Source organism: Bombina bombina, chromosome 8 (genome assembly GCF_027579735.1).
Source record: "Bombina bombina isolate aBomBom1 chromosome 8, aBomBom1.pri, whole genome shotgun sequence".
NCBI classification, from domain to species: Eukaryota; Metazoa; Chordata; class Amphibia; order Anura; family Bombinatoridae; genus Bombina; species Bombina bombina.
Genome location: NC_069506.1, coordinates 238,864,714 through 238,880,807, shown reverse-complemented (window position 1 = coordinate 238,880,807; position 16,094 = coordinate 238,864,714). Strand labels below are relative to the sequence as shown.

Here is a 16,094-nt window from a genome sequence, read left to right as displayed (position 1 = left end):
GCTCATGAGTGTTCACGTGTCTGCAGAACTATACGGCAGCAGTTTTGCAACAATGTTATACATTAGCAAGAGCACTATTTTCTGTCATGTAGGGCTTCCTGCATGTGCACGCTACCTACCTAGGTATCTCTTCAACAAAGAATAACATGGAAAACAAAGCAAAATTGATAATTGAAGTACATTGGAAACTTGTTTTTAAATTGTATTCTCTATCAGAATAATGAAATAACATTTTGGGTTTCATGTCCCTTTAAAAAAATCCTATCAAACATATGGAAATGTTAGGTTTCGACACCTCTTTTAAAAAAGGGTGAATTATTCTTGTAGGGTTATTGCTTACTCAGCAGTATTCACTTGCTCTGGACATGAAACTAAGGTTCATACAAATACCAGTTTATCAAATAAAGTTTCTTTGCACTTCCCAGATTTGCCTTTAATTAGTGGCAATGGCTATAAACCATCATTCACATAAGTAAATTCAGATCTCAATTTCTGTTCAAGTAATAGGAATCTACTGCTGTTGATTAGTATTGAAGTTTTTATTTGTCTAAAAACAAGAAAGGAAATGTAAAAATACCTAACATTTTATGCTCTGATGTTATAAAATCATTATTTAGTGGGGGGTTTTTCTATGTAGAACATTACTGGGATTTTAACAAAACTCTCATACTGATAACTGTATATTGCTTGCCCCAATACACAAAAGAGAAAAAACACCTACACATGCTCACTGATAGTAATTGCATGATTAAAAAAAACATGACAAATATAGGCCAGATTACAAGTGGAGAGATAAATATCGCTTTGATGAAATCAATATTTGCGTTCCACTGTGTAATACCAGCGTAAGATAATGTGCGCTGGTATTACAAGTTTTCAGCAATGCGAATGCTCCTATGGGATCCTCGTTTCGATGCCATCATACACCGCATCAGAACTTGCACAGCACAGGGGGTAAGTAGAGAAGTGATGGGCAGCAGATTTAAATATATATGTATATAAGCATATACATATATATTTACTAGGAACACACAGTTCCCATAGACCGCAATGTAAAGGAACTTTTCAGTGCCGTTTTTTTCTAACACCCAACTCCCACCAACTTTAGCCAAAAAAAACAGCCTAGTGCAGTCATTTTATTAAAAAATAAAGATGCTGCCATTTTTATTTTTTAATAAAATACACAAGACAGTATTCTGGGGGCATTTGGGGCACATTTATAAAATTAACCAGAGATCTGATCGTGAGCTTGCTGTAGCAATAACCAGCCACTTGTAATGGCTGATTAATTAACCCGCGCCCGCAAACGGGCAAATTTGCAGGTGTGCAAAACTTTAGCACTCAGCTTGTAATCTAGCCCATAGTCTTTCAATTTTTTTTCCCTAAATCCATTGCATCCCTTACTACAACTCACCTTTCACAGCACCCTAATATTAATGGGACAATAAAGTAAAAATAAACTTAAACTATGATTTTGAATGCACAATAAAAACAAACAAAAAAATGTCCAATTTACTTATTTTGGTATCCTTAAAGGGTCATGATACCCAATTTTTTTCTTTTTCTTAGAAAGAGCATGTCATTTTAAACAACTTTCTAATTTACTTCTATTATCTAATTTGCTACATTCTCTTGATATCACTTGCTGAAAAGCATATCTAGATATGATTGGTTGCTGCACATAAAGGCCTTGTGTGATTGGCTCACACATGTACATTGCTATTTCTTCAACAAAGGATATCTAAAGAATTGAGCAAATTAGATAATAGAAGTAAATTGGAAAGTTGTTTAAAATTGCATGCCCTATCTGAATCATGAAAGTTTAATTTTGACTAGACTTTCCCTTTAATTGCTTTCCAGCAGGACTGGGCTGGGATTAAAAAGCAGCCCTGAAGAAATTAAATAGCAGCCCTCTTTTCTGCTGAGTACATAGAAAGCAAACACACCTTTTTTTTTCAAGGAGATTACTGATAAAAAATGGCAGATTGTCGTTATGCCTACACCCTACAAACTAATTTAATTCTTGACCCCCTTTCACAATGTAAAAATGATTATAAATAGTGTGATCTGGAGATGACATGCAAAACAATGGGGCCGAATTATCAAGCTCTGAATGGAGCTTGATGCCCCTGTTTTCGCGCGAGCCTTCAGGTTCGCCGGAAACAGTAGTTATGAAGCAGCAGTCTAAAGACCGCTGCTCCATAACTTGAGGCTGCAGTCTTCAATCCGCTTGATCCTATACGATCAGGCTGATTGACACCCCCTGATTGGCCGATTGGCCATGAATCTGCTGGGGGCGGCAAACTGCTTGTGCAATGATAAATGCAGACAGCGTATGCTGCCGGTATTTATCAATGTGCTGCGGACATGATACGCTACGTTGTATCATGTCTGTTCGCACTTTAGTAAATCGGCCCCATTGTATCCCTCTGTCTCATAGTGTGACTTGACTAGACACTAGAAACCATTCAAGTGAGGGCTACTAAAATGGCACATGGTCTAGGAAATAAAACTTACAAGGAAATACTTTATGACCTTAACACATATAGCTCAGAAGAGAAAAGAAGAGAGGTGATACAGTTGCATTGCCTCACCAGCAGCTCTACCCACTTAAATTGTAGCGGGCCAGCCCAGCTTCTGCAGCCCACTGGGAAATTTCCTGGTGTTCTAGTAGGCAAAGCAATTCTTGCTTTCCAGGACACATCTTCAACATTATATGCAACAATGTTTTTAAAAATGTTACACCTATAATGATCAAGATAAATGCACACTTCTCTGCCTGGCTTTTACAAATTGTAAAATCAGAACTATTAATGATTCTTTAATAATTTAATATTCCATTAACAACTGAAATTCTATAAAGTACTGTGGGTTTTAAATGAACAGGTATTACCCCAGACTTTTCCAAACTCCAAACTCCACACAGTACAATAAACCAAAACACAGCCACACAACATTAACAACAATGAACTCCTACCTCAATTAACTCTCAGTGCAATTAATCTACCACCCACAGCCTCAACACAAAGCAGTACCAAGCTTATATCTCCCCTCCACCTAAAACACACTACAACCACCACTACAATTTTTTTTACATGTTTAACGATTACTATATATATATATATATATATATATGCACTCTCACACACAAAGGGACCCCAACTATAGAGCTCACCCTGTTATAAGTGACTCCACAAAATACACACTATATTTATATGTAATGAACACTTAAATGCAAATACACAAACACCAATTCCATGTGACTTCTTCTTAACTGTACTCCATAGCAACAATAAAGTAAAATTGCTTTAATTAACCCATTATGGGCCCACAAACCTCTGCAACATTTCTGCCAAATTGGCCTTAATAAAAAAAGCTGCAATTGTTTGTCGTGCCATAATGGATTAAATAAAGTGAGTTGTTTACCTTATTGGTGCTGCGAAGAACATATATTGCATTGTCATATAAAGGGATAATAATGATCCTTTCCCTTTTGCATCAGAAAGATTAAAGGCCAGCTTTTAGCACTGGAATTGAAGTGCCCTATTAACTGTTACCATCTCAGCACCAGTGGTTCTCCTAATGTTTTCTTATCTATAGTTTTACCCAAGGGCTAATACCCCATGTGGGAAGCTTTCTAGTAACCCTCAAGGAAACATATTTTGTCCACTGAAGAGACCCAACAATCCCTGTGAACCCCTCCCAAGGAATCCAGTACACCAAAGAAAGCTGTTACTTAGTTTTAATGGTCTTATTTTTTTCAATATTAATAAAAGCTAAACAATTACTCAGGTTTTTACACAATACAAAGTCTGTAAGATCCCTGTTCAAAGAATTGAGACTTGGAGCTTCTGGTGAGAGGAGCAAGAAGTGGTAATGCGCGCTCTAAGCTCTGTGGATAGAGTTGTTCACCAAGTATACCCCCCTGCATCCAACTCTTTTTAGTGGGAAGTGTGAATCCTGCCTGGAGAGAACACCATCTAAAGACACTAGACAGAAGCTCCGAAAGGTGATTGCCAGCTGAGCTGCCCAGGCAGCAACCTGAAGCCTAATATACACAGCCTGAGACAGCCAAGACATTTTAGAAGTGCAAGTTGCGGTGCCTGCTCAAATGATGACGGACCAGTGATTGATGGCGATGAAGCTTGTTTCTACCTACAGAGGCCAAGTGAAATCTTCCTAATTCCATTGCACCTTCTTGTTTTTAAACGGATACTGCTGCATTTGAGAACAGCATCCACAAGAGGACATTGGTGAAGTGGCCTGGTATGATAACATGAGCTGACGCAGGCTGAATTAAGAGCAAATCGCAGGTACTAAAATCTATACAGGCAATCAACCGTGCATGTTATAAAAGCTGAATGTGCTTGTGATTGAAACCCCCAAGTTGAATATAACTAAGCTACAAATTTGATCAGTTTTCTGGGCCAAGAAAGATGGCTGGATACATACTGCTTCTAAGGAAAATACATATATTTAGCAGCATTGGGTAATCCAGACATATTTGGATATATACGATTTTTACAGTAACATCGTGCTCAATCCTAAAAGAAGGGAAGTTCCCTCTTTCTTTTCTGCGATTAAACATTGATATCCTTGCTAAAAGGAAATATATACTATTGTTTCTTAATCTCCATGGAATGCTGGATGTAGTAACGAGGAAAATCTAGCTGAATGAGATTCATTTTGTGGTTATAACCAATTGATTGTGCAAACTTGAGCATCTGTTAAATTCACTCTCTCTTTTTAATCTCAATAAATAAGTTTGTGTAAGACTACTATATGGTGATTGACTCATATCCGATAAAGACGCCTACCCTTAAGAAAGAGACAAATTAGATTTAATACATTTGTTGTAGTATACGCCTTGAAATCACTTTTTGTGCTATCTGACATATTAGTGACATTGATATTTCATAAATGATGTGATTGTTCACTGTTTGTTTCAGAGGAGTTGACATAACTCACTTGGTATTACTAAAATGGTGTTTAATATTTTGCATATATAATGGTCCAGATACACAGTTTCTGGCCTTACATTGAATTGGACATTCCTGTAAACCACTAAGATTTGCCGCCAGGCACCATCTTAGCACACTTATTTAAGTTATTGTATGTTCACGTGTGTTTATATAAAAATCAAAGAAAGAAGAAGGCCTTCTCTCTTCAAATTATTGTTTTATCTCATTACACAAGAGTGAGGTTTCTTTTTATGTGCAGTTAATTCACAAAATTTTCCACATATATATAAAAAAAAAACTCTCTTTCCCCTTCTCTCAACTGTTTTTGTTCAGGTGAGTGACAGTTTAATATCCCTCGCCTACATTTACTCACAACTATTTATACACATCAACACATTTTTTTGGGGCACATATTAATGTAATGGAAAAATGTATTACAAATACTTAAATAAGATTTGCAGCTATGCCTGCGAAAAAAGATAAGAAGATAAAAATGGGCCATGATCCTTGTGCAGAGGGCTCACCAGAGATACAACACATCCCCATAAATAACTCACATACACAAATGACAGTGGAGGGCCCTCTAGTGGGGCTGTAACACAATTAAGGGATAACTGAGTTGAAGTCTGGAGTTTGCAGGGGTATTGTTGTTACTTTGTTGCAATTTGAGGGGCGGAGTGTGTGCTTACCTTTATAGGTCCAAGTTGCAGTGGTCTCGGCCTCTTTTCCTGCTTCCAGACTTCGAGAGGATTTTCCCGCCCGCCCGTCCCCGTGGAAGCAGAAGTTGGCGGCAAGGAGCTGAAGGTGGCATAGTGGTAGGGTTTCTCCCCTGGCTTGGGTAGGTGTAGTTAAATCAGCTCTGTAAGCCCAGGATTTAATTTAGACCTCCACCCTTAACCAGCGGGTTGTATGACAAGTTGGTTGGGGTCGCTCTTCTGGGTTGGTGGTGGTGCCCTAGCTGGCGGTCAGTCATAGCCCTGGAGCGAGCAGCCTGAATGATGAGTGACGGCCTTGGGGAACAGGGGAGGGGTGACGCCCGCTAGGTGCCGGCCTAGGGGTTCCCCTCCACAAAGTGTGGCCGAAGAGCAAAAAAAAATTAACATCCCTTCTATGCTAAGAAGCGTCAGCAATCCGTGCTGCTTTGACCGGCTGTTGGTAGGGGATAGTTAGATAGGGATAGTTGCCACCAAGGGTTATAGAACTTTTACAAAGTTCAAGTTAAAAAGTTGCCTAGGAAACTATCTAATAGTTTCGATAAAGTTTACGTTTTAATAAACGTGACCGTGACCGGTCTTTTCCCAATTCAGTTGTTGTGTCTTTATTATTTGGTGGGGGGGGGGGGGTAAGGTAAAACAGAAGGACGTAATAGGAGGTTTATCCCTTATAATGTTCAATCAGTTAGCTGAATTAATATTACCTCAGGTTGATTCCTTAAAGAAAGAACTAGTAGGTATTACTTCTGAGATTAAACAGTTCTCCAATAGGATAGTGAAGGTCTATGCAGTACACAGGAGCTAAGCAAGTTAAAATTGAGGATCTAGATGGTAGATCCTACCGTAATAATATAAGAATTGTGGGGCTACTTGAAAGTAGAAAATTTGAAGATTTAATTACATTTTCCGCCATCACTTATCATACCGCAAGTAATAGGATTGCACCCTCAGTCGGATAGAATACATGTGGAAAGACCACATAGATCAGGAATTATTAAAAAATACTCTGATGGTAAAATTCAGTCACGAATGATCATGATAAGATATTTACATTTCCAAGACAAAATAAATATTATGAGGCAGTACAGGAAAATGAATACTTTAATGATAGGCGAAAACCAAATTTTAAATATACATATTTCAAGATTTTTCGGTGGAGACATCTGCTAAAAGAAAGGAAATGTGACCTTTTTGCTCAAGCCTTATTAAAGCTGGGTTCAAGACTGGTATATGATACCCTGCAAAACTAATGGTTTACAGTAACGAGGGAATGTACTAAACTCTGTTGAGGAAGCCAACAATTTTTGTGTAAGAAATAACATCTCTGTCACAATTTAAGTAAAAGTGTCAGAAGACAGATTTAGAATAAGAGTGTGGTCTAAACGTCAGATGACATGCTGTTATAGGCTTTTTGCTAAATTGTTTGATAGTAATCTACTCATTACTTGCTTTCATGTTTTTTTTTTTCTATTTAACGACTGCTTTAAAGGGACATGAACAATAACATATTAAATCGTAGAAAGTTTTGGAAAGTCATAAATGACACACACTCCCCCAATCCACTCCCAACCCTCCACTGTCAAAGTGGATAACCAAACCCTGCAACTTCCCTTTTGTTAGATGCTCCACCACCCTGAATGACAAACTAATAAATGACACACATCCTGAAACTACAAATGTGGATCTGGCCCTGCTAAATCTGCAAAGACCCAATATAGAGAAGTTTAATTTTAGTCCTGTACCCATCAATGTCGTTAAGAAACACCTTAAAAATCTAAAATCTAAAAATCCCAGCAATGCTGTTGAAGCTCAGTACGCTGGCAATTGCTAAACCTGTCACAACCCTAATTAACGAATCCTTGGTGTCTGGTTACATACACAAACTTTGGAAGACTGCAAGAGTAGTGCCTATCCATAAAAGTGGTGAGTTAACCTTGGTTACTAACTATAGCCCAATATAATTGCTCCCAGCAACTATGTGAGTATTACCAACAATCTAACTATCTGACCCCTGTTCAATCAGGTTTTTGCCCAAATCACTCCACTACAACTGCCCTCCTAAAAGTTTGCAACGACATCCAAACTGGCATGGAACAAGGAGACCTAACTGGAGCAATTTTCCTTGATTTTGCAAAGGCCTTTGACACAGTAGACCACGACAGGTATTGGTGATCGTCCGCTAACCTGGTTTTGATCATATGTATCGGATCGATCACAGATTGGGGGGTAGTTATCGAACCGTCAACTTTTCTGCCTTCGCCGGCCCAATACGCCCGCCTAAGCTCGCCTACCTTCGCCGCCGCGGACCTGAAAAAATACGCCTAAGTTATCAAATAAAGCTGTCAAAAAGCCGCGGGGCGATGAGCAGCGGACTGTGAGAGTTATCACTCATCCGATCTCGCTGCTCTTCGGCTTTTTTACAGCTTTATTGCTAGCCTGTCACTAAGCACTCACACTAAACTACACTGTTCTACCCCTATACCGGCGCCCCCGGAGCCCCCGCAACTAAATAAAGTTACTAACCCCTAAACCGCCGCTCCTAGACCCTGCCGCAACTATAATAAATGTCTTAACCCCTAAACCGCCGCTCCTAGACCCTGCCGCAACTATAATAAAAGTCTTAACCCCTAAACCGCCGCTCCCGGAGCCCACCGCAACTATAATAAATGTCTTAACCCCTAAACCGCCACTCCCTGAACCCGCCGCAACCTATATTAAATTTATTAACCCCTATCCTGCCCCCCCTACACCGTCGCCACCTATAATAAATTTATTAACCCCTATCCTGCCCCCCCTACACCGTCACCACCTATAATAAATTTATTAACCCCTATCCTGCCCCCCCTACACCGTCGCCAGCTATAATAAATTCATTAACCCCTATCCTGCCCCCCACTACACCGCCACCACTGTAATAAAATTATTAACCCCTAAACCTAAGTCTAACACTAACCCTAACAACCCCCTAACTTAAATATTAATTAAATACATCTAAATAATATTTCTCTTATTAACTAAATTAATCCTATTTAAAACTAAATACTTACCTTTAAAATAAACCCTAATATAGCTACAATATAAATAATAATTATATTGTAGCTATCTTAGGATTTATTTTTATTTTACAGGTAACTTTCAATTTATTTTAACTAGGTACAATAGCTATTAAATAGTTATTAACTATTTAATAGCTTACCTAGCTAAAATAAAGAGAAATTAACCTGTAAAATAAAAACTAACCTAAGTTACAATTACACCTAACACTACACTATACTTTAATAAATTATTCCTATTTAAAACTAAATACTTACCTGTAAAATAAACCCTAAGATAGCTACAATATAATTAATAATTACATCGTATCTATCTTAGGATTTATATTTATTTTACAGGTAACTTTGTATTTATTTTAGCTAGTTAGAATAGTTATTAAATAGTTATTAACTATTTAATGACTACCTAGCTAAAAGAAATACAAAATTACCTGTAAAATAAATCCTAACCTAAGTTACAATTAAACCTAACACTACATTATCATTAAATTAATTAAATAAACTACCTACAAATAACTACAATTAAATACAATTACATAAACTAACTAAAGTACAAAAAATAAAAAAGCTAAGTTACAAAAAATAAAAAATATAAGTTACAAACATGTGAAAAATATTACAACAATTTTAAGCTACTTACACCTAATCTAAGCCCCCTAATAAAATAACAAACCCCCCAAAATAAAAAAATGCCCTACCCTATTCTACATTAAAAAAGTTCAAAGCTCTTTTACCTTACCAGCCCTTAAAAGGGCCTTTTGTGGGGGCATGCCCCAAAGAGTTCAGCTCTTTTGCCTGTAAAAGAAAAATACAACCCCCCCAACATTAAAACCCACCACCCACATACCCCTAATCTAACCCAACCCCCCTTAAAATAACCTAACACTAATCCCCTGAAGATCATCCTACCTTTAGTCGTCTCCACTCAGCCGAGCCACCGATGGAACTGAAGAGGACATCCGGACCGGCAGAAGTGATCATCCAAGGGGCGCTGAAGAAATCTTCCATCCGATGAAGTGATCCTCCAAGCGGCGCTGAAGAAATCTTCCATCCGGGCGAGGTCATCTTCCAAGAGGCGCTGAAGAAGTCTTCTATCCGGGCGAGGTCATCCTCGAAGCCGGGTCTTGAATCTTCATCCCGCCGACGCGGAACATCCTTCTTTCCCGACGGACTACCGACGAATGAAGGCTCCTTTAAGGGACGTCATCCAAGATGGCGTCCCTTAAATTCCGATTGGCTGATAGGATTCTATCAGCCAATCCCTACCTTAATTCCGATTGGCTGATAGAATCCTATCAGCCAATCGGAATTGAAGGGACGCCATCTTGGATGACGTCCCTTAAAGGAGCCTTCATTCATCGGTAGTCCGTCGGGAAAGAAGGATGTTCCGCGTCGGCGGGATGAAGATTCAAGACCCGGCTTTGAAGATGACCTCGCCCGGATAGAAGACTTCTTCAGCGCCTCTTGGAAGATGACCTCGCCCGGATGGAAGATTTCTTCAGCGCCGCTTGGAGGATCACTTCATCGGATGGAAGATTTCTTCAGCGCCCCTTGGATGATCACTTCTGCCGGTCCGGATGTCCTCTTCAGTTCCATCGGTGGCTCGGCTGAGTGAAGACGACTAAAGGTAGGATGATCTTCAGGGGATTAGTGTTAGGTTATTTTAAGGGGGGTTTGGGTTAGATTAGGGGTATGTGGGTGGTGGGTTTTAATGTTGGGGGGGGTTGTATTTTTCTTTTACAGGCAAAAGAGATGAACTCTTTGGGGCATGCCCCCACAAAAGGCCCTTTTAAGGGCTGGTAAGGTAAAAGAGCTTTGAACTTTTTTTAATGTAAAATAGGGTAGGGCATTTTTTTTATTTTGGGGGGTTTGTTATTTTATTAGGGGGCTTAGATTAGGTGTAAGTAGCTTAAAATTGTTGCAATATTTTTAACATGTTTGTAACTTATATTTTTTATTTTTTGTAACTTAGCTTTTTTTATTTTTTGTACTTTAGTTAGTTTATGTAATTGTATTTAATTGTAGTTAATTGTAGGGAGTTTATTTAATTAATTTAATGATAATGTAGTGTTAGGTTTAATTGTAACTTAGGTTAGGATTTATTTTACAGGTAATTTTGTATTTCTTTTAGCTAGGTAGTTATTAAATAGTTAATAACTATTTAATAACTATTCTAACTAGCTAAAATAAATACAAAGTTACCTGTAAAATAAATATAAATCCTAAGATAGCTACAATGTAATTATTAATTATATTGTAGCTATCTTACGGCTAGATTTAGAGTTTTGTCGGTAACGACCCGCGTAGCTAACGCTGGCTTTTTTCTGGCCGCACCTCTAAAATAACTCTGGTATTGAGAGTCCACAGAATGGCTGCGTTAGGCTCCAAAAAAGGAGCGTAGAGCATTTTTAACGCCACTCCAACTCTCGATACCAGAGTTGCTTACGGACGCGGCCAGCCTCGTGCACGATTCCCCCATAGAAAACAATGGGGCTGTTTGAGCTGAAAAAAAAACCTAACACCTGCAAAAAAGCCGCGTTCAGCTCCTAACGCAGCCCCATTGTTTTCTATGGGGAAACACTTCCTACGTCTGCACCTAACACCCTAACATGTACCCCGAGTCTAAACACCCCTAACCTTACACTTATTAACCCCTAATCTGCCGCCCCCGCTATCGCTGACCCCTGCATATTATTTTTAACCCCTAATCTGCCGCTCCGTAAACCGCCGCTACTTACATTATCCTTATGTACCCCTAATCTGCTGCCCCTAACACCGCCGACCCCTATATTATATTTATTAACCCCTAATCTGCCCCCCACAATGTCGCCTCCACCTGCCTACACTTATTAACCCCTAATCTGCCGAGCGGACCGCGCCGCTACTATAATAAAGTTATTAACCCCTAATCCGCCTCACTAACCCTATAATAAATAGTATTAACCCCTAATCTGCCCTCCCTAACATCGCCAACACCTAACTTCAATTATTAACCCCTAATCTGCCGACCGGAGCTCACCGCTATTCTAATAAATGTATTAACCCCTAAAGCTAAGTCTAACCCTAACACTAACACCCCCCTAAATTAAATATAATTTTAATCTAACGAAATTAATTAACTCTTATTAAATAAATTATTCCTATTTAAAGCTAAATACTTACCTGTAAAATAAATCCTAATATAGCTACAATATAAATTATAATTACATTGTAGCTATTTTAGGATTAATATTTATTTTACAGGCAACTTTGTAATTATTTTAACCATGTACAATAGCTATTAAATAGTTAAGAACTAATAATATAATAGTAATAGTTACCTAGTTAAAATAATTACAAAATTACCTGTAAAATAAATCCTAACCTAAGTTACAATTAAACCTAACACTATACTATCATTAAATTAATTAAATAAAATACCTACAATTACCTACAATTAAACCTAACACTACACTATCAATAAATTAATTAAATACAATACCTACAAATAACTACAATGAAATAAACTAACTAAAGTACAAAAAATAAAAAAGAACTAAGTTACAAAAATAAAAAAATATTTACAAACATAAGAAAAATATTACAACAATTTTAAACTAATAACACCTACTCTAAGCCCCCTAATAAAATAACAAAGCCCCCCAAAATAAAAAAAATGCCCTACCCTATTCTAAATTACTAAAGTTCAAAGCTCTTTTACCTTACCAGCCCTGAACAGGGCCCTTTGCGGGGCATGCCCCAAGAAGTTCAGCTCTTTTGCCTGTAAAAAAAACCATACAATACCCCCCCCCCCACATTACAACCCACCACCCACATACCCCTAATGGTTAATAGTTCTTAACTATTTAATAGCTATTGTACCTGGTTAAAATAATTACAAAGTTGCCTGTAAAATAAATATTAATCCTAAAATAGCTACAATGTAATTATAATTTATATTGTAGCTATATTAGGATTTATTTTACAGGTAAGTATTTAGCTTTTAATAGGAATAATTTATTTAATAAGAGTTAATTAATTTCGTTAGATTAAAATTATATTTAATTTAGGGGGGTGTTAGTGTTAGGGTTAGACTTAGCTTTAGGGGTTAATACATTTATTAGAATATCGGTGAGCTCCGGTCGGCAGATTAGGGGTTAATGTTTGAAGTTAGGTGTCGGCGATGTTAGGGAGGGCAGATTAGGGGTTAATACTATTTATTATAGGGTTAGTGAGGCGGATTAGGGGTTAATAACTTTATTATAATAGCGGTGCGGTCCGGTCGGCAGATTAGGGGTTAATAAGTGTAGGCAGGTGGAGGCGACGTTGTGGGGGGCAGATTAGGGGTTAATAAATATAATATATGGGTCGGCGGTGTTAGGGGCAGCAGATTAGGGGTACATAGCTATAATGTAGGTGGCGGCGCTTTGCGGTCGGCAGATTAGGGGTTAATTATTGTAGGTAGCTGGCGGCGACGTTGTGGGGGGCAGATTAGGGGTTAATAAATATAATACAGGGGTCGGCGGTGTTAGGGGCAGCAGATTATGGGTACATAAGTATAACGTAGGTGGCGGTTGGCAGATTAGGGGTTAAAAAAATTTAATCGAGTGGCGGCGATGTGGGGGGACCTCGGTTTAGGGGTACATAGGTAGTTTATGGGTGTTAGTGTACTTTAGAGTACAGTAGTTAAGAGCTTTATGAACCGGCGTTAGCCCAAAAAGCTCTTAACTACTGACTTTTTTCTGCGGCTGGAGTTTTGTCGTTAGAATTCTAACGCTCACTTCAGACACGACTCTAAATACCGGAGTTAGAAAGATCCCATTGAAAAGATCGGATACGCAATTGACGTAAGGGGATCTGCGGTATGGAAAAGTCGCGGCTGAAAAGTGAGCGTTAGACCCTTTTTTGACTGACTCCAAATACCGGAGGTAGCCTAAAACCATCGTTAGGAGCCTCTAACGCTGGTTTTCACGGCTACCGCCAAACTCCAAATCTAGGCCTTAGGGTTTATTTTACAGGTAAGTATTTAGTTTTAAATAGAAATAATTTATTAAAGTATAGTGTAGTGTTAGGTGTAATTGTAACTTAGGTTAGTTTTTATTTTACAGGTTAATTTCTCTTTATTTTAGCTAGGTAAGCTATTAAATAGTTATTAACTATTTAATAGCTATTGTACCTAGTTAAAATAAATTGAAAGTTACCTGTAAAATAAAAATAAATCCTAAGATAGCTACAATATAATTATTATTTATATTGTAGCTATATTAGGGTTTATTTTACAGGTAAGTATTTAGTTTTCAATAGGATTAACTTAGTTAATAAGAGAAATATTATTTAGATTTATTTAATTAATATTTAAGTTAGGGGGGTGTTAGGGTTAGTGTTAGACTTAGGTTTAGGGGTTAATAATTTTATTACAGTGGCGGCGGTGTAGTGGGGGGCAGGATAGGGGTTAATAAATTTAATATAGGTTGCGGCTGGTTCAGGGAGCGGCGGTTTAGCGGTTAAACACTTTATTTAGTTGCGGTGGGCTCCGGGAGCGGCGGTTTAGGGGGTAATAAGTTTATTATAGTTGCGGCGGGGTCTGGGAGCGGCGGTTTAGGGGGTAATAACTTTATTTAGTTGCGGCGGTGTAGGGGGGGCAGATTAGTGGTGTTTAGACTCGGGGTACATGTTAGGGTGTTAGGTGTAGACAGCTCCCATAGGAATCAATGGGATGTCTGGCAGCAGCGAACTTGTACTTTCGCTATGGTCAGACTCCCATTGATTCCTATGGGATCCGCCGCCTCCAAGGTGGCGGTTTGAAAACCAGGTACGCTGGGCCGTAAAAGTGCCGAGCGTACCTGCTAGTTTTTTGATAACTAGCAAAAGTAGTGAGATTGTGCCACACTTGTGTGCGGAACATCTGGAGTGACGTAAGAATCGATCTGTGTCGGACTGAGTCCGGCGGATCGAAGTTTACGTCACAAAATTCTACTTTTGCCGGTCTCTAGCCTTTGATAACTAAGGCGAATCAGCCTCGCCACAAATACGCTGCGGAATTCCAGCATATTTGAGGTTGATGGCTTGATAACTACCCCCCCATGTCTCCATTTCTGACAGCGACTCCCTCCCTCTCCCAGTCACGTGTGGTGTTCCCCAAGGTTCCATTCTCGGCCCCTTAGTATTCACATTATTCATAAATGATCTGCCAAATGTCTACAAATCCTCAACTGTACACATGTACGCAGACGACACAGTAATCTATGCAAACAAATCCGATCTGCCGCAGCTTGAGGCAGTGCTCCAAGACCAGTTCACAGAGTTAGAAAAGTGGATCTCAAAAATCAAACTCTTCCTAAACACTGACAAAACTGTTACAATGATCTTTGGAATGGGACCTAAATTACACAAACTACAAAATTCCCATCTACGCATCAAAACGAAATCAAATGGCACACTGACCGCAGTCAACTCTTTCAAATACTTGGGCATGCTGTTAGACCCCAATCTATCTTTTGACCTCGACATAGAAATAATTGCATCTAAACTCTATCCAAAACTAGGTGCCCTGTACAGAAACAAATCCTGCCTCAGCCCTACAGTAAAGGAAAAGATTGTACAGCAAATGCTGATGCCAATCATGGATTATGGGGATGTAGTATATGCACCTGCACCGCAAACTCACCTTAATAAACTTAATACATTGTATAACTCGTTCTGCCACTTTGTGCTACAATGTAACTACAGGAACCACCATTGTGACATGCTAAAAGAACTAAACTGGCTGTCGCTGAAATCCAAATGCACCCTCCATCTTTCCTGCCTTGTGTTTAAGAGCTTTTCTGGGAAGCTCCCACCCTACCTGAGCAGAATGCTCTCCCCGGCTGTCCCCACCTCCCATAACTTCCAGTACCAGCACATTATTTATCTTGCCTCCATACAAAAAAAAAGCAGCTCAATCCTCCTTTTCCTACAGAGCACCACAATTATGGAATGACTTCCCGCATACTTTAAAACCTTCCCCAAGCCTAAAATCCATTAAGAGATTCCTCTCTACATATCTCAAAACAGAATGCACCTGTCATGGTTGATGATATATTTACTACCTGTTCTATGTTAAATGTTGCATATATTATGTATTAATATTGTTTTTGTATTTTATTGTACCGTATTGTATCAACACAATGTTTTGTGGACCCAGGACATACTTGAAAATGAGAGAAATCTCAATGTATCTTCCTGTAAAATATTTTATAAATAAATATACATAAATAAATATGCCTGTTGTCATTGGCTTACCGATGTGTTCAGATATCCCCCAGTAGTTCATGGCTACTCCTTCAACAAAAGATAACAAGCCAAAATAATAATAATGAAAGTAAATAGGAAAGTTGTTTAAAAATGTA

General features: G+C 38.6%; 1 protein-coding gene across 3 annotated transcripts in view; it reads left to right on the top strand.

The window, feature by feature from the left end:
* The window catches only part of LOC128639074 (chemerin-like receptor 2), a 244,861-nt gene that overhangs the window by 164,916 nt on the left and 63,851 nt on the right, over window positions 1-16,094 (top strand). The gene's annotated exons all lie outside the window — the stretch shown is intronic.